The 21,207-nt window shown below is 51.9% G+C and overlaps 1 protein-coding gene across 3 annotated transcripts in view; it reads left to right on the plus strand.

Annotated features, from left to right (window-relative positions):
- The first annotated feature begins 301 nt into the window (after nt 1-301).
- Nucleotides 302-21,207, plus strand: part of SULF2 (sulfatase 2) — a 142,060-nt gene continuing 121,154 nt past the window's right edge. Inside the window, exon 1 of one of the 3 annotated variants that reach the window (XM_060079043.1) lies at nt 302-789. The gene's annotated coding sequence lies outside the window, so the exon portion shown is untranslated. Of the gene's footprint in view, nt 790-824; nt 995-1,369; nt 1,490-21,207 lie in introns of those variants that run through there. The other 2 variants (XM_060079041.1, XM_060079040.1) reach the window with 2 other exon arrangements.

A 21,207-nucleotide genomic window follows, 5' to 3' on the forward strand; every position in this document is an offset into this window, starting at 1 on the left:
GCTACAGCTGAGTCTTTTTTCCCTTAGCAGCTCAGCTGTGCTTTCTGCAGCTACTAGTTGGTTCTCTGCCGGCTCATTGCCCATCCCTGTCAGCCCGGTCCCCCTCTGGCCTCTTCTGCGACGCTGGGGACAGTGGAAAGCGCGGTAGACAGCACCACCTTGAGTCGAATTCCTCCCCTTTCGGAGGAAGCCACTTTCTTCTCCTTTCTTTCCTATTCCCGGACCATTTCTGGGCAACGGCAGCTATTTTCACGTGAGCTCAAGTTAATGTCTCGGGGAGATTCCTGGGCGCGTGGGCAGTTCACCCTGCGATCCAGCCGCGGGCCACGGCTCGAGCCGGCGTCTTCAAAAGCTAACGTGTGTGGTTAGAGGCGAACGCGGGGCTTTCAGCGAAGGGTGTTTGCAGGCCGGGGCGAGCCCTTGTGAAAGCAGATAAAAGAAAACATTTATTAACGTGTCATTACGAGGGGAGCGCCCGGCCGGGACTGTCGCACGTCTCGAGGAACGCTTGGCTCCTTCCAGCTCAGAGGGAGGAGAAAAAGAAAGCGGAAAAGAGGCAAGGATTCTTTCTCTTCGCTTCCAGCCAAGTGGACCTGATCGATGGCCTTCCTGACTTTATTGCAATATTTGAGTTATTAGAGATGCCCCCCTCGTGTGTGTGTGTGTCAACACACACACCCCCTCGCACGCACGGCTCCGGCCCGCGTCCCTCCCTCATTTCCAGCTCCTGGGCGAATCCCACAGCTGTTTCAACTCTCCGCCGAGGGCGAGCTGGAGCGAGTGTGTCGGGTGAGTGTGCGTCTGTGGCCCGGCGAGGGTGCGCGCTCGGCGCCGGGAGCGCGGCCAGCGGGGTCCCGAGGCATCAGGAGGCAGAGGGCTGCCCGGACCCCCGCTCTCCGCCGTTGCGCCGTCCGGGGCCAGACTTCGGGGCTGGGGCCAGACGCCGGGGACAGCAGGGCCGGGCCGGCCGGGCCGCCCGTCCTTCCAGCCAGAGGTAAAGAGCTCGCGCGCGCTGGGGCACCGGGAGGGCGCCGCGGCGGGGGCCCCCGCGGCTGCCGGCCCGCCGCTCCCCTCCCCGGCGCGCGCTCGCCTCCCCCGTGCGGAGCTGGGCGGCAGACAGGCAGGCAGTCGGGGGGCCGGGCCGCACGGTGCCAAGGGGCTGGCTCGGGCGGCGCGGCCGGCCAGGCTGGGGCGATGCGAGAGCGGCCCGGGCAGGGCGCGGACCCGGACTTTGGCGAGGGCGGCGCGCCGGGGCGGGGGCCGGGGGGTGGCGGCGGCGGAGCCAGAGGGCGGAGAGGCGGGAGGAGGCGGAGGGAGGGGAGGAGGAGCGGCAGCGGCAGCAGCACTCGCTGGGGATGCAGCAGCGGCGGCGGCGGCAGCAACAGCAGCAGCAGCGGCGCGGACTCCCCTGCGCCCCGCGGCCCGGCCGGGCTGCGGTAGAGGCGGCGGCGCCCCGCGCCCGGTGAGGCCGCCGGGGCCGTGCGCGCTGGTGAGTGGGGCGCGGGGGCCAGGTGGGCGGGGCGGGGGCTCCCGGCGGCCGGAGTCGGCCCCGGGACGCGCACGGCCGCGAGTGCTTCCCAGGTGAGCTTGGGGCCAGTCCCCACCGCCCGGCTCCGGCCCCAGCGCAGAGCGCGGGCTGCAGGGTGGCTCCGGCGCCGGCGGGCCGCGGGAGGATGACCCGTTTGACCCCTCTGGCGGGTTGGGCGAGCGGGCGAGGACTTTCCACCGCGCCCCTGACCCGCCGACGCGCCTCGCGGAGCCTTGGAGACCTCGGGGGCAGCGCTCCTGGGCTCGCCGGCCGCAGGGGGATGGCCTCTTTGACTCCTTTGAGTTTAGACCCAACGGACCGGCTAGAAGCCAGACCACGTGGGGCTTGTCCGGGCAGGACACGGGAAAGCAGTGGACCGGATCTTCAGAGTGATAGGGAACTCGCACATACTGAAAGCAAATGGGATTATAAAGACAAATTTCCTCCCAGACTGGGTCAGAACCAGTTCTCATCTCCTTGTAGAGAGATGCTCCCGTCCAGCCGCCCGAGGATTTCGGAAGTGTGACAGTGAAGCTGCAGGGATTTCTAGGAGTGTACTTTTCCTTTTCTTTCTTTTTTTTAAAAAATATTCTTTATAGTAGTTCATTCATTCGTTTTGCAAGCCTTTATGGAGCACCTCCTGGTGCCCGGCGCCGCGTTATGATCCAGAGAAAAGCGATGAACAGACTCGAGTTCCTGAGCACCACAAGCTTTCAGTTCACTTTGAGGGCAGCCAGGGAAAGAGATGCGGTCTAAGGGTGGGAAACAGTAAGGCGACACCCGCAAATCCTAGTTTTGCCCAATGACCTCTGTCCGCAACTCCCCGTGTAGAGAGACTGAAGACCATGGCCCCTGCACACAGTAGGACAAGCCCAGACATTCATTTTGACAGTCCCCTTTTTCCTTCTCTTCTTCCCCCTTCCTGAAAGTTCTGAATCATTCCCTGCCCCCTCTCCTCTCTGGACAGCCTTTCCTGCAGCTTGTTTTAATCACTTTTTGAGTTAAAAGTCAATATTTAATTAACCAAGTCATTACATTTAGCTTACATTTGAATCTAGGTATTTGTACATCTGTGCATGTCGGGAGGCTCTCCCGCGTGCCCCTCCATCTGTCCCCTGCCTCTTTCCCACAGTGCCGCTCTCCCTTCCTTTGGGGCAGAGAAGGGAGGCTGCTCTTGAACAGGTTCTCTGGGGGCCAAAGAAGCAGGGAGGATGGGCTTTCCCTGGAGGACACCCAGTGTCTCTCCCCGGAGCAGGAACAGTTACTCTCATCTTGTAGTTAATAGTGAAGGAGATTTGCTATTGCTGCATCTCCACTACCCATTGTGGAGCCACTGGAGGGTTTTAATTAAATTAAAGACATTCATTCCGTATAGAAAGGGGGTGGGGAGAACAGACTAAAGGCCACTCACCTGGTGAGAGAGGTTCTCCCAGCTGTGCTTGTCCCACGTGTGGAGGAGAAAACTCATCACAACAGCCTGTCCAGGTGTGTAATTTAGTGTCCTCATAAGCAGCTCGAGGGGAGACAGTGGCAGGCTTGGCTGATGGCAGTTGGGCGTTTGCACATGAAGGATCTTCCTTGAGCCAAGTTTATGCACATAAATGCATGATGTTGGCATGCCTGCCATGGCTGAGAGTCAGTGTGGGTTTGGGCTTTGGGCTGTGTGTATATTTATTCGGTTTTTTAATTTGAATTTATGGCTTTGTCTGAAACCTTAATAGCATGTTAAGTTTTCAAACTTGAGGGTTGAGTGATGAGTTAATTGTAAAAAGCCTCCGCCTGGAGGAGGACCATGCGGCTGTGTGTGAGACTGTGTGTGGTGTATGTACATGTGTGTGTCCCCTGCCCAACAACTCCCTTTAGCCGCCATCCCTAGGACCTAGCTGGTGTGCGGTCACACACCCTCACACTTGAAGATCCTTTGGATTTGGGAATAATATTTCCCTCTTCCTTTTCCTGGATGTGTTCGCTTTATCTGTTTGGACCTGCCTCAAGGGGGCAGCTTCTGGTCTCCTGAGTTAGCCAGACAGGGATCTGGCCCAACTCCATCCAATCTGTTCTTCGACTTCCTTCCCTCAGAAAGAGACTGAAAGCCTTGTCCTGCAAAAGAATATCATCATTTCTGACTATTTTGTATTTAAAAGAAAGGGTTTAGTCTAGACTTGATATGATAGTTAACACTTATGTAGTGTTTCATGGGCCAAGCACTATTCTGAATCCTTAGGCATAGTAACTCATTTCATTCGCTCAAAACCCCTGGGAGGTAGGTCCTGTGATTGTCATCGTGTTAAAGAGGAGGAAACTAAGGCACCGAGAGGATCGTGACTTTCCAACAGCTGGTCAGTGGTACAGCTGGGATGGGTGAGACCCTGGGCCTCCAGGGTCCACTCTGACCCACTGTACTCTCTTCCCTCCTTGGCCTCTATTCCAAGTATAGAAGAAACAGATATGCAGTGTGTGTGTGGGGGGAACACAATTAGACGATCAGACTTTGAAAGGCAGAAGCCCCTCAGTAATCCCACTTCTCTCCAGAAACCTCCAGTGTTTGGGGGAGGCTGGGGTTTGTATTTTGGTTTCAGGGGTGAGGGATGCCTTGAGGAATATATGCGATTGCCTGGCCACGTTCCCTTCTCCCTGCAAGTACGCACACACTCTCCCTGAGTCAGGATGCAAAGGGATGTATCACGCGAACTGACAGCCAAAAGCCATGAGATCTGAGGGGAGGGTTTGTGCCCAGTGAAGGCACAATGGCAAGAGGGTGAAAATTCTCCAAGAGGTGTGGCCCTCTTGTGGTTGGTGATGGAGTCGCATCGGCCTGTCCCTGGAGGTGTGGGGGAGGGGGAGGGGCGGGGGTCCAGGGCCCTTTGTTTCAGGCCTGGGCCCTGTGTGACCAGTGGATGTGGAAGGTAGGGCCTCCTCTCGGTGCTGACCTCCAGGTGAGGGAGGCCTCACCCTGGCCTACCTTCCATGCACTTCCTTGTGATGGGCCCTGGCGGGGAATCTGCAGTGCCCCTGATCCAGATGCAAGGCGCTGCCTAATTGGAAGATCATTAAGATCATTATAATTAATTGGCATCCTGATAAATGGCGTGTTTGCCTAACTGGGGTGGTTGCTAGGAAACCAGGCCTCACTCGGAGAGGAGAGGGGAAGTGGCGTTAGGCTGGCTGCAGGTGGGTGTCAGGGTTACAGACCCAGCGGGTTAACGGGTGGGAAGCAAGAGCCGTCCTCACCCGCATCTGCTGGTGTTTACTGGACAGCTGCTGTGTGCAAGTCGCAAGTGGATTATCAGTTAGGGGTACTTTCCTAGAAGGACTGGGAAGTAACCGGGACCTTTTCTCTTGTAAGCAACAGAAAGTAGGGGGGGAAAATCTCAAATCAATTTAAGAAGAGAAAGGGACTTACTGGCTTTCATGACCAAAAAATGCTAAGGTAACAGCTTCAGGCACAGCTGAGTCAGGGCTCAGATTTTGGCCTGAGAATCTGTTCCTCTCCATCTCTGCTCTTTCTTCCTCGGGGCTGGTTTCTCTCTCCAACTCTGAGAGGCAGGCAGACTCTAGCACCGTGGTCAGGAGAGCCAGGCTGCGTGGCTACCTGCCCAGTTATGTGATCCACGGCACGCTACTTAACCTTTCTATGCTTCAGTGTTCTCATCCAGCAAATGATCGTAGCACCTCTCTCCTGGCTGGTAGGAAAGGCTAAAATGAGATCATCAGTGTCGAGGGCTTAACATGGTGTCTGACACAGGCAAGCCCTGGGGACGCATTGGCTGTTCTTATGATTAAGGGGTTGAGCTCAAGAGCTGTCCTCTCGTTCTCTCTGGTTTGAGCCCGCCAGAAGAGAACAAGCCTCTTTTCTGGTAATGCCCACCCAAGCCCCAAGTGTCCCTCTGATTAGACTGTTTTATGTCACGTGCTCACTCCATATTAGTCACTGGCCATGGAAATGAGTCAATGACCATGGGCTTAGGCCAGGCTCCCAGGCCCCGCCCTGGAGCTGGGGGCAAACCAACTAAGACCCCAAGGCCCCAGAGGACACCAGGGAAAGGGAGCCCGGCTGCTGGGGAGGCAGACCGCCAGTGCCTATGATGAGGGGGGACATGAATGTGAGACGATGGCCAGCTGGACCTGCTTCCAGTTGGGTTGAGGGGGTACCGCAGAAACAGCTGCTGAGTGGGCAGCCTCCCCTGCCCCTCCACCGAGGTTAACAGGCGCTGGAGGCTGGACTCTTCTGCCTTATTGTCTGACAGGTGCTACCTGGCCTGAATTCTGTGATTTTTTTTTTTTTCAAGTAAGGCTTTATTGGGGCCCCTGCTGCTGCAGGGAGGAGCAAGAACAAGCAACAGGTTCCCTTGCTGGCTCGCTGCCTCAGGGTGGTGTGAGCTGATTCCTTATATGGGGTGAAGGTAGGGGTATGTCCAGGGGTCGGGCTGGAGCGGTGGCTTAGGGGGGCTGCCCACCCCTTAGGTGGTGTTGTGTGCAGGGGGCATGTGCAGTACCCTGTTTTTGCTCCGGGCCCTTTAGAAGTGGCAGTTGAGCTTTTTGGTCTGTTTGTATCTTGTTGTCCAGAATTTGCCCCAATTGTGCATGCACACAGTTATTTTTAATCCCTTATAGTTCCTTTGTATTTTGTGGCTCGAGGAGACGTTTGAGCAGGTGCAAGACCTGCGGCACTGCAGCAAAGGGTCCCAGGTCCCAGCCTGTCTCATTTCCCGCGAGACACTCTACACCCTTTTTCTTAAGGGGTAAGGGGCTGAAGCTCTCTTCTTCTGAAACTCTTCCTCCTGGATGGGCTACAGACCCTAGTGTCTTCTAGGCTCCAACAGTTTGAAGTAAGGCTCATGACGGCTCAAGGCATTTAACCCATTCCAGCAGAGAGTGGCCCAGGTCCCTACAGGTCCTTGAGACAGTCAGTGAGGGACTTCTACGATTCTGTGATTTCTGGTGGGGCAGTGTTTGCCCAACCTTCCACCATGGGAGTCGTCCGGAGGTATTTGTTAAAAAGCTCAAATTCCAGACTCTGCTGAATCAAACGCCCAGGGAGGGCCCTGGCTGCTGGACGGGAACCAGGGTGTGTGGGTGTGGGTGTGGGTGTGGGTGTGGGTGTGGGTGTGGGTGTGGGTGTGGGTGTGTGTGTTCCGCATCAGCAAAGAGGTGGAAAGAAGGCCCATCGAGTGTGCATATCTTGTACTCCTGTCTGATACAGGGGCAGCCGGAAGGCAGGGGAAATGCTCTAAGTGAGATCAGACATATAAAGGTGTTCTGGAAACTGCAGTACAGATTAAGAGGTCATTCCTCTTATTTGCCAGTGCACACGTGTTTATTGAGCAGCTGTTGTGTGCCAGGCACTGTGTTAGGCGTTAGGATGAACAAGAGAGAACCCTGCACTCATGGAATTACATTCCAGAGGGTGAGAAAGCAGATAATACACAAGCAAACAAGTCCGAGGCTCTTTCAGAAAGTGATAGGCTCTACGGTGGAAACAAGATAGTGATGTGATGGGAAATGATGAGGAGTGGGGGAGGGCAACTTTTGGCAGGTGGTCAAGGGAGGCCTCTCTGAGGATGTGACTTTTGAGTTTTGACCTAAATTTTGAGATGAGCCAACCTGGGGAAGATCTAGAGGAAGAGCATTCCAGGTAGAAGGAACAGCCAGTGCAAAGACCTGGAGGTGGAGAGGCATGGCCTGTTCAAGACACCTGTTTAAAACACAAATAGAAGTCCAGTGGGGTGAAGGGTAGTGAGTAAGCAGCGGGGGGTGGGGGTGGGGGTTGAGGTCAGTGGTGAGAAATGGGGGCCAAGGTGAGAAATTTAGATTTTATTTCAAATGAAATGGAAAACCACTGAGAGTTTTAAGTCAGGGAATGACAGGATTGGTGTTTTAAAAAGATCTCAGCGGCTACCATGAGAGGGATGCTTTGCAGGTGGAAGCAGAGACATGAGGATGGTGAGCTGATATTGGCCAGGATTTTGGTGGCAGTAATGAAGATGGAGTGAAATGGGTGGATTGGAGATATATTTGGGGGGCAAAGCCAGTGGAACTTTCTGGTGGATTGGATACTCAAAATGAGGGAAGAGCTGTAGTTTTCAACCAAGGACAACTTTGCCCCCCAGGAGACAGTTAGCAATGTCTGGAGATGTTTTTGGTTGTCACAACTAGGGAGGAGGTGCTACTCGTATCTAGTGGGTGGAGGCCAGGGATGCTGTTAAACACCCTACAATGTGCAGGACAACCCCACAACAAAGAATGACTCAGCCCCGAATATCTCTAAGGCCGAGGAGTCAGAGATGACTGGGCAGCTTGGTGTATGGTGATTCCTAAGTAGGGAAGACGAGGAGAGAAGGTTTGGAGGAGGGAGAATGATCCAGAATGTAGTTGTGGAAATGTTGGGCTTGAGATGACACTCGACCTGGGTGGCGGAAAGCTCACTGGGTGCTGGATACACAAGTCTGGAGCTGGTTGGTACCAGCAAGTGAAATTTGAGAGTCGTCAGTACATCCATGTTATTTTAAGCCCTGGGACTGGCCACGATCGTCTAGGGAGAATGTATTTGGTTCCCTGGTGGGCTTTCCTCCCTCCTCCCCCGCTCCAGTGCCTGTCATGCATCAGTTGGATGAATATTCTTAGCACATCCCACACCCTCACCTCGTTATGATGCTCCTGAGAAATTCCCAAAGGCTCAGGCTGAGCCCCTTCACCCCACCTTGTCCATCTACTCGTTGCTCAGTGATTAATAGACAGAGCTAAACAGTCATTGCTCTGCAACAGATGCCCTCGGGAAACTGCTTAAGTTCATGTGGGACCCTGACCTTACAGGCAGCACAGCGCCTCCTTGGTAGAACAGCTGGTCGCATGGTCTTCAGAGCTTCTCCTCCAGCCCAGACCCAGACTTCGTGGAATTTTCTCTAACCAGCATCTGCCACTGTTTTGAATTTCCATGGTCTCTTAATATGATTCCAAAACACATGCTGCCCAGTGGTCCCGGCCTCTGACATGTAGCTTCATCTTACGAAAGGCCTGTATCCACTGCTTTATACACCTGGGCCTTGCTTGAAACTTGGATAAGTTTTATCCCAAACTCAGAGTCGTTATGAGCAGGGCTTGTGTGTGTGAATTGATGGACAGGGACGTCCCCGGGGACCATGAACAGTACCCGAGATGTGTTTGGCCAGGTGGAAGCCAGATGTGTTAGGAGAAGAATGCTGCCAACAGCCTTTCTTATTGGCTGGAGACCAGGGTCCCACCGGGTGACTTGACCCACCTCAGCAGCCAGAAAAGGGGAGTGTTTTTAGCCACAAAAGTCTAGGAGATGTTCATGCTCTGGTGAAAATCAGATCATCCAAAAGCAGGATTTCTGGCCTGTTCTAGAGATGGGCACTGTCCACAGACTTCTGATTGCAGGCCACTTACCCTGATATCTCAGAGAGGAGGAAAGCCTACTAGAGTCTTAGTGGTTTGGAGTCCTAATCATTTGAGTGTGAATCAAGATGTGTTCACTGCAAGTAATAGAATTCCTGGCTGAGAGTGGCTTGTGCAGTAGCAACACTTAATTCTCACATAATGAGAATCCAAAGCGGGGGCACCCAAGGGCCAATTTGTTGGTAAAAAAATAATGTCCTCAAGGACCCAGGATGTTCCTAGCCTGTTCCTCTGTCCTCAGCTTCATGGTCTTTGTTGCTTCATGATCTCAAAATGGCTGCCACAGCTCCAGACATCACATCCTCCTATGAAATGGGAATAAAGGGCAGGATTCCTTGCCATCTCTCTTTTAATTAGAGAGCAGTATCCTTCCAAGAACACCCCCACCCCAGCAGACTTAGCTTTAGCTTCATTGGCCTGGGGTTGGGTTTTGTACTAGCCTCTAAGCCAAACACTGACAAATGGAATAGGTTTTTATGTTTGGTTTAGCTTAGTGGTTCCCCAAATTAGCAGGTCAAACACCCTCTTCTTATAACAAACATATTTTGCCAAGTTTACCTGAAGTAAATTCATAGATAATATAACCTGTCTATACATATATTTTAATCAATAAAGTACCCTCACTGTAATTTAAAGAAAAGCTAAAAAGGAAAGTGATTTATAATTAAGCATATATATTTCAGCCTATGAACACTTAGACACAACTACATTAGAAGGTGTAATGAAGCAGTCAGATGCTCGCACTAGTGTAGAATCACATAAATCTGACAGCTACAAGTGCAGTGGGATACAGATGTTTGGGTTTGGCAACTGGAAGACCACAAGTGCTATGGCCATAAGTAATACGATTTTCCAAAATAGAACAATTGACCAAATTTTCCAAATGAAACAAACTACAGTCTTCCCTCAGTTTACTTAGTGGTTGCATTCCTGGAAAACTCAGCGTAGGGTAGAACCACACAAATACATCTTTGGTGTTTATATGTGAAGCGGAGTTCATGTCTAAGGTCAGGCAATGTAAAAGCTTTTTCGCCTACATGAATGTCTGGTGGGATGTCCAAAAGTCATGCTGGAAATGGGGCGATTCTTCACTGCGTGGAACATTGCATTATCCACCATCCCTGCAACCCCACTAGACACCAGAAGCATCCCCCAGTCATGTGACAACCAAAACCTCACAAATTCCAGAGAAACACCTCTTTGGGGAGTGATTTCACCCCCTTGAGAACCACTGGCTTAGACTAATGCTGGTTTGTTGCCAGGGTGGGGGAAGATCCACCCCCTGAAAAAACTGGGGTCCTATAGACCAGGGAATGACCGGAAGGGGAGGCACCCACAGTTTCTGCCTCAGAGTTGTCCCCAAGCCCCTCTTTCTGCCCCTCACCCTCCTGTTGACATGTTCCTAAAATGTCCCAGTCCAGCCAGTGAAATAAACGCATGTGGTTGGTGTGGACCAGCCTCTCCAGTGAATGGGGTGATGAGTTCTCGGGTTAATCTGGGTATCAGTGGTTTCCACCTGGGCAGGAGATGAAGATGGTACAGATGATTGAACATAACTCCCTGAGAATCCATGTGTCATAATGGTTAAGGGTGTAGACTCCAGAACCAGACTTCCTGGTTCAGATCCCAGCTTGGCCATTCAGAAGCTGGGTGGAGCTGGGCAAGTCACTTGACCTCTCTAAGCCTGAGATCCCTCTTCTGTAAAATGGGGGCAATCCCAGTAGACTCCTCCTAGAGTTACTGTGAAACACTAGAACAGTGTGTGGGTACATGGAAATTGCCTCAAAAGGTAGATGTTATTGCCGTCATAGTTATTATTGCTTATATTTGTAGATACTTTTTAGCTTTTTTAAATTGAGATATAATTGACATGTAACATTGTATTCATTTTAGATATACAACATAATGATTACAATGTAATGATTTGATACATGTACACATTGCAAAATGGTTACGCAGTAAGTGTAGTTAAACATCCTTTGCCCGGCATAGTTGCAGTTTTTCCTTGTGATGAGAACTTTTAAGATCTATTCTCTTAGCAGCTTTCAAATATATAGTACAGTTAACTGTAGTCACCATGCTGTACATTATATCCCCAAGACTTATTTTATATCTGGAAGTTTATATCTTTGACCCCCTTCACCCATTTCGCTCATCCCCCACCCCCTGCCTTTGGCAACCACCAATGTGTTCTCTGTAGCTATGAGTTCAATTATGGGTTTGTTTTTTGTTTTTAGATTTAGATCATAAAGTATTTGTCTTTCTCTGATGTATTTCACTTAGCATAATGCCCTTAATGTCCATCCATGTTGTCACAAATGGCAAGAGCTCCTTCCTTTGTATGGCTGAATAATCCATTATAGACATAGATCCCATTTTCTTTACCCATTCATCCATCAGTGGTCACTTAGATTGTTTCCATATTTTGGCTACTGTAAGTAATGCTTCAGTGAACATGGCAGGGGGGATCAGTGCACATAGCTTTTCGAGTGATTTGATTTCCTTGGAATAAATACCCAGAAGTGGAATTGCTGGATCATGTGGTAGTTTTTTGGTTTTTTGTTTTGTTTTTTTGGCTGCGTTGGGTCTTCGTTGCTGCGCATGGGCTTTCTCTAGTTGAGGCGAGCGGGGGCTACTCTTCGTTGCGGTGCGCGGGCTTCTCATTGCGGTGGCTTGTCTTGTTGCGGAGCACGGGCTCTAGGCGCGTGGGCTTCAGTAGCTACAGCACACGGGCTCAGTAGTTGAGGCTAGCGGGCTCTAGAGTGCAGGCTCAATATGTGTGGCGCATGGGCTTAGTTGCTCCGCGGCATGTGGGATCTTCCCGGACCAGGGCTCAAACCCGTGTCCCCTGCATTGGCAGGCGGATTCTTAACCACTGCGCCACCAGGGAAGTCCCTCATGTGGTAGTTCTATTTTTAATTTTCTGAGGAACCTCCACACTGTTTTCTATAGTGGCTGCGTCGGTTCTTTTTAGCTTTTGAAGTGCTTTTACACCTAGCATCCTGTATGGTCTTTTCAACCACTCCTTTTATAAGAAAGCCATTGGTTTCCTTCCTGCTGATGAGGAGCGTCCAGCTCAGAGAGACAGGAGCAGGCTGAAGGCATAACTGGGCTTAGAGATTGATTCTGTGGCTTCCTGAGCTGATGAGCTACGTCATGTCCACCCCCAACCCCGCCCCGCCCCCCTCCTCTTTTAGGCCTCAGTGAGTCCATCTCAGGAAAGGAGCTGACCTGTAGGGGAAAGACCTATAGGACAGGCCCTGAGTGTGTCCTAGGAGCCCAGGATGGGGCTCCTCACCGTGTGCACGGGAGATGCTTGTGCGTGGAGCCGGGGTTCCTAACAGAATCTCCAGGGGAGCTCTTAAGTTCCAGTGCCCAGGCCATACCCAGACCAATTAAATCAGCACCACTGTGTGTGGGGGAGGGGCAGACATCAGGCTATTGTACAGCTCCCAGATGATTCCAATATACAACTGAAGCTGAGGGCTGCTGAAGCAGGAGAGTAGGTGCTAGAAAGGGTGCATTTCTGCAAAATCCCAAAAGGGCTTGCTAGCAGCTCCTCGAATAAAGCCCTCCCTCCAGGGGCCCGCTACACCCATAATAAAGTCTACTGTGCCCTGCACCGCCTGGCCTCCACCTCCGTCTCACTCCACTCAGCATAGTACACCCAGTCGCACTGGCCTCCTCTCTGTTCCTTGGCTGCATCAGTGCTTGTTCCAACCTCAGGGCCTTTGCTCTTGCTGTTCCCACTGCCTGGACCGCTCTTCCTCCAGAGCGTCACAGGTCTGGCTCCTCTGGATGCTCCAGGTCTCAGCTCAAATGTCACCTCCTCAGAATGTCAAGAAGGCCTCCTCGGTGTATGTTTATAGCACTTTTCACTCTCTGGAATTACCTGGATTTACTTACTTGCTTCTTTGTCCTCTTGCTAAAAAGTACGCCCCATGGTTGTGGGGACCTTGTTTGTATCCTGGCACCTAGAACAAGGCCTGGCACTCTGAGTGCTCAGGAAATATTTGGGGGAAGAAAGAATCAAGGAAGAAGGCTTGGAGATGTGCCAGTGGATCTGAATATAGTGTTTGGGGATCCTTGCTCAAGGCAAAGGAGTCGAAACCTGTTTGTCATCTGCCAAAAGCACAGGTGAGAGTGGAGAGGGTTGCTCTCACCTAGTTACCAGTCCCTGTCCCCTCCCGGTACCCAGCCCAGTGGAGGAGCCGGGCTTTGTGCTAACATCCTTTTCACAGCAGCAGATACCTCCCTCATACTACAGCAGGGACATCAGGCCCTGCAGAAGGGCTGGTGGAATGTTCTACTTCTGACCAGTCTCAGACCAGCTGAGATATACAAGTTAATCCGTGAGATCAGTGGCATGACATTCTAATGAGGGATCGGTGACATGACCTTGTAATGAGGGCTCTTAGATCGAAGATTTCTGCCCTGGGCCCTGGGAATGACAACTACCCCCCTTTCCCCAAGTTGTCCCCTCCTGGAAGAAGCTATCACCGTGCAGGAGGCCTGCCTCTCTCACCTCCTTTCCGGGATCCACACACAACTGAGAAAGTTCTGCATGCCAGGTGGTGGTCTAAGTGCTTGCTCAGGGTGTCTTAGTCCATTCTGGCTGCTGTACTAGAAAACCAGAGACAGGGTGGCTTATGAACAACAAAAATTTATTTCTCACAGTTCTGGAGGCTGTGAAGTCCAAGATCAAGGTGCCAACAGTTTCAGTGTCTGGTGAGAGCCTGCTTCCTGGTTCATAGACGGCACCACCTTCTCTCTGTGTCCTCACATGGCAGAAGGGGCAAGGGAGCTCTCTGGGGTCTTTTATTAGGGCACTAATCCCATTCCTGAGGGCTCCACGCTCGTGACCTAGTCACCTTCCAAAGGTCACAACTTCAGATACCATGATATTGAGGATTAGGTTTCAACATAGGGATTTGGGGAGGATGCAAACATTCAGTCTATAGCACAGGGATATTCTAATCCCCGTTTTACAGATGAACAAAGTGAGAGGTCTCCTTGCTCTGCCATCCTTTAGGAATAGGACATCACAGGCTGGCTGACCAGTGCCCATATTCCGCTCACAGAAATGTTTTGTTTGACTTACACACTTTTTTTTTTTTTTTTTTTGGCGGTACGCGGGCCTCTCACTGTTGTGGCCTCTCCCGTTGCGGAGCACAGGCTCCGGACGCGCAGGCTCAGCAGCCATGGCTCATGGGCCCAGCCGCTCCGTGGCATGTGGGATCTTCCTGGACCGGGGCATGAACCCGTGTCCCCTGCATCGGCAGGCGGACTCTCAACCACTGCGCCACCAGGGAAGCCCCCGACTTACACACTATTTTTAACAGTTTTTGAAGTTGGCAGATTTTCAACAACTGTGAGACTTCACATTTTAAAAATGAGAGTTTCCAGCTTCTGAAAAATAGACATGGGCCATATGTGGCCGCACTGGGCTCCTGTCCCCACTGATGGTATATTTTCCACTTTGCCACAGTCCTCCTCACCCCCATTCCCTATTGTCTGAGGGTACAACCAAGTTCATTTGCCATTTATCATTGCACTTGCCCTGCTATTCCTCTCTCATGAAGCAATATTTCTGCGTTCGAATGCCTCTATCAAAAGTGGTAAAGTGAGAGATAGAAAGAAGGAGGTGTGTGGGTTTCAAGTTTTTCTTATACTTGGTTACGTTACCTGCCTGGCCCACATGGGCATTTGAGTTTTTCCTTTGCTGTAACACTTTGTTCATACCAGATGGCCACCCTTCTAGGGACAATGCATTGGAACTTCAATTTATTATAATAATAACAAAATCTAGTATCTAATGGGTACTTGTTGCCAAGCATTTAATCATCATGACAGTCCTCTTAATCAGGACCTGTTATCTTCATTTCATAACTGAAGAAACTGATGCAGTGTGTGATGCCCCCACCAGAATAGGAACTCCTTAAGCTTGTTCATCTTTGTGCCAGCTTACCGCTGTTTGAAACAGTGATCGAATGAATGAATGAATGATGTTCTCCTCTAAGTGTTCATCTGATTGGCCCCAGGAGACCAAAAATGTTGACTCATCATAGGTCATCTGAAACCTTCCCGTTGAAGGAACAGGCTCTAATCAGTGTCATTGCGGATTCTTTAGCTGTGTGTCTGCTGTGTAATAGATCACCCCCAGCTCAGTGACTTAAAGCAATGATTATTTACTTCTGATGAGTTTGCGAGTTGCCAGGTGGTTCTCCTGCTTCAAATGATATCAGCTGGAAGGTCCCAAATGGCTCCACCCAAACGGCTGGCAGCTAGTGTTGATCAAGAGATGGGAGCTCCTTTGGGGCCATCAGCTGAACGGCTCCATCCTCCTCCACATGGCCTTTTCCCATGGCTGCTTGTACTTCCTCACGGTATGGTGGTCTCAGGGTAGCCTGACTTCTAAGAGCACACATGTAAAAGCTGCCAGACCTTCTTAAGGCTTTAGCTTCAGAAGTTCTAGGGGACTAGGAGCAGGAGTGGCTGGCAGCTTCCTGAAGGAGAGGTTCCAATGAGATAAATGCACCCCTGCTTTTTTTTTTTTCCTGCTCTTGACATTCTATTTGAGTGTCAGGGGCCCAGTGAGAGAGTCTGATTGGCCAACTTTTGTCATAGGATCACCCTTTGGTCACATGGCAGGAGAGGATGGGGCATCTTGGCAGGGAAGAGAGAATCCTCAAGAGGAAATTGGGGTACTGTTGTCAAGAGAAGGAGACCAGATGCTGGACAGACAGAAAGAGTTAGAAAGCTCCGCACAGCCCCTGAGTAAATGGCTCTGCCCCAGGATGAGCAGGTAACATTTTTGAATGAATGAGTGAATGAATGGAGGATGGATGGATGGATAGATGAATTTTTTTTAAGTCTGGTATAAGTAGAATGCCCAAATCTGTGTGGCAGCTCTTCCAGGGCAGGGGCTGCACAGTTCAGGCACTGCTGAGGGTTTGGGAGCCCCCCCGTCATTTTATGGGCCAAAGCCAGAAGCCTGGCTGTGCTCAGCATCCTCACCCCAAAGATGGGGCTGATTGGAGCTGGCCCCGGAAGGGAGAGCGTGCACAGTAATGAGGGACCGGCCTGCGCAGTGGGTGGGCTCTTGCCACCCCCGACCCCGCCCCACCATGAACACGGGCAGCCCGGCCCTCACTCCCTTTCTTCCAGCCACTGGGCACCTGGACACACAGTAACACCTGGTGACACCCAGTGAGTGCCCCCAGAGAAACTGATCCCAGCTCAGAGAACACCTGTGACCCAGGCTGTCTTCCCACGTGACAGTCTATTTCCAGCTGCTAATTAGACAGCACAGCACTCCAGGGTTGGAAACAGACCTGTCATTCGAAATTCTCTCTGACTCCCATCTCTAAATTTAGTGGGTTATTTGGTGAAAGTTGCTTCAGACTCCCTCCCCTGCCTGTGAGTACAGTCTTCTCAAATAATTGCCAAGTGTCAGGCCATTTCCAAGGTGAGCTAATGAGACACTCATCTCCTAATAGCAGGGGCCTGATGGGTGAGCATGGTGCCCATGGCTGTGGGTTGGGTGAAAGGGAAGAAATAATTGGATTATTAATACCAAGCAGTCAAAATAGCCTTTCATCCGTTTTATATTCTTCTCGAAGGAGACTACAGTCTCTGGAAACCTAAATATGAGTTCTATGGGGGGTGAACAGTGCTGAGAACGTGTGGGGTTAACAAGTGGGAGGGGCAGTGACTGGCATTGCCAGCCCTGGCCAGGCAGTCGCCGCCGAGAACCAGCCCGCAATTAGGCGTGAATAATGACTCTGTCACGGTCCGACTTTATTGCTTTTGGCCAAAAGCCCTTTGCAGAAATAACTTCGTAGTTTGCTGCCAGGGAAGCTTTTGTCTGTAGCCAAGACAGAACAACAAAGAACAGAGGTGGGAAGGACTGTGTGTGATTCCCGTTTCCCCTAAACATCCAGCAAGGGCAGCAGGCGTGGCCTACCCGGGAGGCCTGGGCAGGGGGCAAGCGACGTCCAACCTCAGGTATGCCAGGCTGCCACACCTGCTCCCTGCTCCTGCCATTCTGGTCTTCATTACGGTCTTCAAACCGACCCAGCTCATTCCCACCACAGGGCCTTTGCACTTGCTTTTTGCCTTGCTTAGAAAGCATTGCGCCCACAACTGGTTTCTCACCCACCTTCTGGTGTCGGCGCAGACATCACCCCTTAGAGGCCTCCCCTGATTTACTCTATCCTGTCATCCTGACAACTCCCTTCAAAGCACTTAAGATCATCTGAAATTCATCTTCACTTGTTAAATATGTGTCTCCCCCACCAGAATATCAGCTCCTTCAGGACAGAGGCCTGGCCTGCCTGGTGATCAGAGCTGTTTCCCAGCATTCCACACAGCACCTAGCACATAGTAGGTGCTCAGAAAAGATCAGGTACCTTCGAAGGGTTGCAGGTGGGCCCCCAGCCAAGCTCCAGAGGAGCTTTGTTTGGCCCGCTCCATGTTTAAAATGTATTGACTGTTTTTACTCTGAAAATGGCATCCCCACGGGTGTGGTCTGGTCCCCACCCCTCCCTGTGACCCTAAATCCAGGCCATGTCACTCACTTCTCTTGCCTGGGCCCTGCAGGCATTTGAGTTTGTGTCCCCACTTTAGACAAAGGCCACTGCACACAGGTGTCTCTCCACAGGTGACCAAACAGCATTCAGAATTCCTGTGAGCCCAGGCGGTGGGCCAGTCCACTGGCCTCCGGCCCAGCCAGTCCCATTGACTGGATTGAGGCCTGGTTCCCAGTGGGCAGGACCCAGTGGTCCTCATCTTAGGAGTCCGTGCCCAGGCCATTAATGGCATTGAACTTCATCGTGCTCTCTTTTGAGCCTTCTGAGTCATCAAGGAGGGAATTCCATTAACCCCTCTGTTGTGGTCTTCAAAGAGGCCTGCTCCCCTTGCAAGAAAATGTTCAGTGCCCTTGGCAAGCAGGAATTTAACCGTAATGTCACTACATTTGTTTCTTTGTGCTGCTATCCATTTATGGCAGGGGTTCTCACCTGGGGGCAATTTTGTACCCCCCCAGGGGACATTAGGCAATACTTGAAGACCTTTTTTTTTTTTTTTGGCCGCGTCAGGTCTTAGTTGCAGCACGCAGGATCTTCATTGTGGCCTGCGGGATCTTTTGTTGCAGCACACAGGCTCTTGCTTGTGGCACACAGGCTTCTCTCTAGTTGTGGTGTGTGGGCTCTGTAGTTTGCGGCACATGGGCTTCTCTCTACTTGAGGTGCAAGGGCTCAGTAGTTGTGACGCGCAGGCTTAGTTGCCCCACAGCATGTGGGATCTTAGTTCCCCGACCAGGATTGGACCCATGTCCCCTGAATTGGAAGGTGGATTCTTTACCACTGGACCATCAGGGAAGTCCCGGGAGACATTTTTATTGCCATCGTTGTGGGTGGTTGCTACTTGCATCTAACAGGTAGAGGCCAAGGATGCTGCTAAACACCCTACAGTGCACACAACTGCAGAGAATGACACATCCCCATACGTCAGCAGTGGCCAAGTTGAAAGACCCTGGTTTAGGGCAAGTGGTGCTCCTTCCCCATGGAGGGAGAAAACTGCCTTTGTAACTAAATTTACAGACATAAGAAAGGGAGTGGACAGAAAGCTGTATCTGGCACAAACAAGGGTGCAGGTGACAAGCAGAATTCCGAGACCCTGACCTGTGGGCTGCTGGGGTCAAGGTCAGTCATGTCGCCCTTCTGGGGAGCAGAGTGGACTGTTGGCTTCACACCAGGGGCCCCGGGCCTGGAAGCTGCCCATCTCACCAGAAAATTCCTGGGAGCTGCCTATCCAACTGCAGCGGTTGATTCTGGGAGAAGCGTCATGTCTCAGGCTGAGTTCTAGAAGGTTGGGGCTGTTTGCAGCTCTCCTGCCCAGCCAGGCTATGTTAACGTTCCTCCCAAACCCAGCCCGGCACCCCCCAGTCGAAGGCTCCCCTCAGGACAAGCCAGCAGCCACCCAACGAGACGGGGGACGGCAGCTTCCTGGACCGGGCAGCTTCCCGGTAGATGGTGGCCCTGAGCTCCTGGGGCCAAAGGGCCCACCCTGCGGAGGGTCATTGCTCACGTCAGCAGGAGGAAAGGTCTGGGGGAAGCGAGGGCCAGTTCCCCAAAGTCAGGTCGGCCAGTTCCCCAAAGTCAGTTCAGCCAGTTCTGTTTGGGTTTCTGCACTTATGAGGTGGCTTCCTTTCTGCTTAAAAAGACGGGACTTTTAAAAAAGTGAAAATAAATCAATGTTTTCAATGCAGATGTAACTGGGGCACCTCCATTCTCTGCAACAAGGAGGAGAGGCTGTTACTGTGCTTTCACATCCAGGGCAAGCTTGCTTTCTGCCTCTTCTGCTCAGAACTGCCTAAGCACGGACCCCATTGATTTAACCCCTTTGGGTCATTCAAGAGAGAGGAGTGTGTATGGGGGAGGCTTCTGGTCACCCCAGGGCTTCCTGAGGCTCGGGGATCTTTGAAATGGGCCTGGGCACAAACTCCAAAGCTTGGCAGATACAGACAGACGGAATCTGACTCAGGTCAAGTTTCACTTCCTAGAAGGGGTGACGTGTGCAGGGGAGAGGCTCTCACCCACTGCCGAGCCCAGGCCCCCATGACTTGGCAGGGCCCCCTGTGTCTTCCAGGGGCCACAAGATAACACCCCGCATGCTCATCTCTAGTGCGATCTTCCCACCCCTCCGTCTGGAGGTGGGGCATCCCTGGGGTCCCATCCGTGAATCTGGCCAGGCATGTGTATTGCTGGTAACCAGTAGAATGGCAGGATTAATGCTGGGGACAGCAGGAAAGATGAGGTTCAGTCAGAAAAGATGAAGTGGCTCCCCCTTGACTGCTGGGATGCTCACTTTTGGACCCCTAAGCCGCTGCGTAAGCAATCAGCCACCAGCCTGAGGCCTCCATGCTGTGAGGAAGCCCAGGCCACATGGCAAGGACGCCCCCTGAGGCCCCAGGTGACTGCCAGCAGCAGCCACCAGACTGGGGATTCAGGTCCCCAGCTCTTGCGTCTTTTCAGCTGTGGCCTCAGACATGATAAAGCAGAGACCAGCCATTCCTGTTGTGTCCCTTTGGAATTCCTGAACCCAAGTCCCTGAGCATAAAAAAAAAAAAAAAAAAAAATTTCCACTGCTAAGTTTGGGGGTAAATTGTTACAGAAAAGTAGTCATTGGAACACTTGGCGTGTGCCAGTCCTCCCTCTGTTCAATAAGTTATTCATTTATTCAACAATATCCGGAATCTCCCTTCTCACCCCTTCACTGCCCCCACCCTGGTCCAGGCACTATCTATGGTAGTCATCTCACTGGCCTCCGTGTGTCCACCTCACTGCCTATAGTCTGTTCTCCACACACAGCCAGAAGGATCCTGTTAAAATCTACAACCAATCACAGCACTCCTGGGCTAGAACATTCCAGGTCCCACTCCCACTCAACTCCACTCCAGCCATACTTGCCCACTTTATGTTCCTCAAACACCCCAGCCACATTCCTACCTCAGGACATTTGCACTTGTCCCTCTGCCTGGAATACTGTTCCCCTGAATATCCACAAGGCACATTCCTTCACCTCCCTGAGGGCTCTGCCCAAGTGTCATCTCTCAGAGAGGCCTTTGCCACCCTCCTATTTAAAGATGCAAGCTCCCCCCACCAGCTCTTCCAGCCTCCCGCTCATCACCTTAGGACTCATCACCTCATGTGCCCATCATTTATTTTGGTGTCTGATCCATGACAGAGTATTGGTTCCTGAATCTGCAGCACGTAGAGTAGGGCCTGGTGCATAGTAAGTGCTCAGTAAATATCTGCTGACTAACTCAAAGAATTAGCACCCAGGCTCTGCCAGGGGCTGGGGCTATGGAGTGAGGAAGAGACATCTCCTACCTGTGCAGAGTTTCCAGCAGGGAAGATGACCCCCTACAAGATACAAACTCGAACAGAAGAGTGCCTCAAGGAATCAGAAGTTGTGATGAGGGCTCTGAAGAGAACAAACCTCGGATGAGGCCAGGAATCACAGAGGGAGGCCTGCCACAAGGAGGGAGGTGAGGGAGGGCTCCCTCCCCACCTGTCAGACTCCACCCATCCCAGAGGTCCAGGCCGTGCCCAGGGAACAGTCTATTTTTCTTGGCAGGTGAGGAAACTGAGGCCGAATCAGGACCAGAAGTCAGGACTCCTACGCCCACATTTCTTCCCCCTTTCTGCACCACCTTTCTCTTATCAGCTGGCAAATAAGGATGAGGAAGGTTTGCCTGT

This window comes from Mesoplodon densirostris, chromosome 16 (assembly GCF_025265405.1).
Source record: "Mesoplodon densirostris isolate mMesDen1 chromosome 16, mMesDen1 primary haplotype, whole genome shotgun sequence".
In the NCBI taxonomy this organism is placed as follows: Eukaryota; Metazoa; Chordata; class Mammalia; order Artiodactyla; family Ziphiidae; genus Mesoplodon; species Mesoplodon densirostris.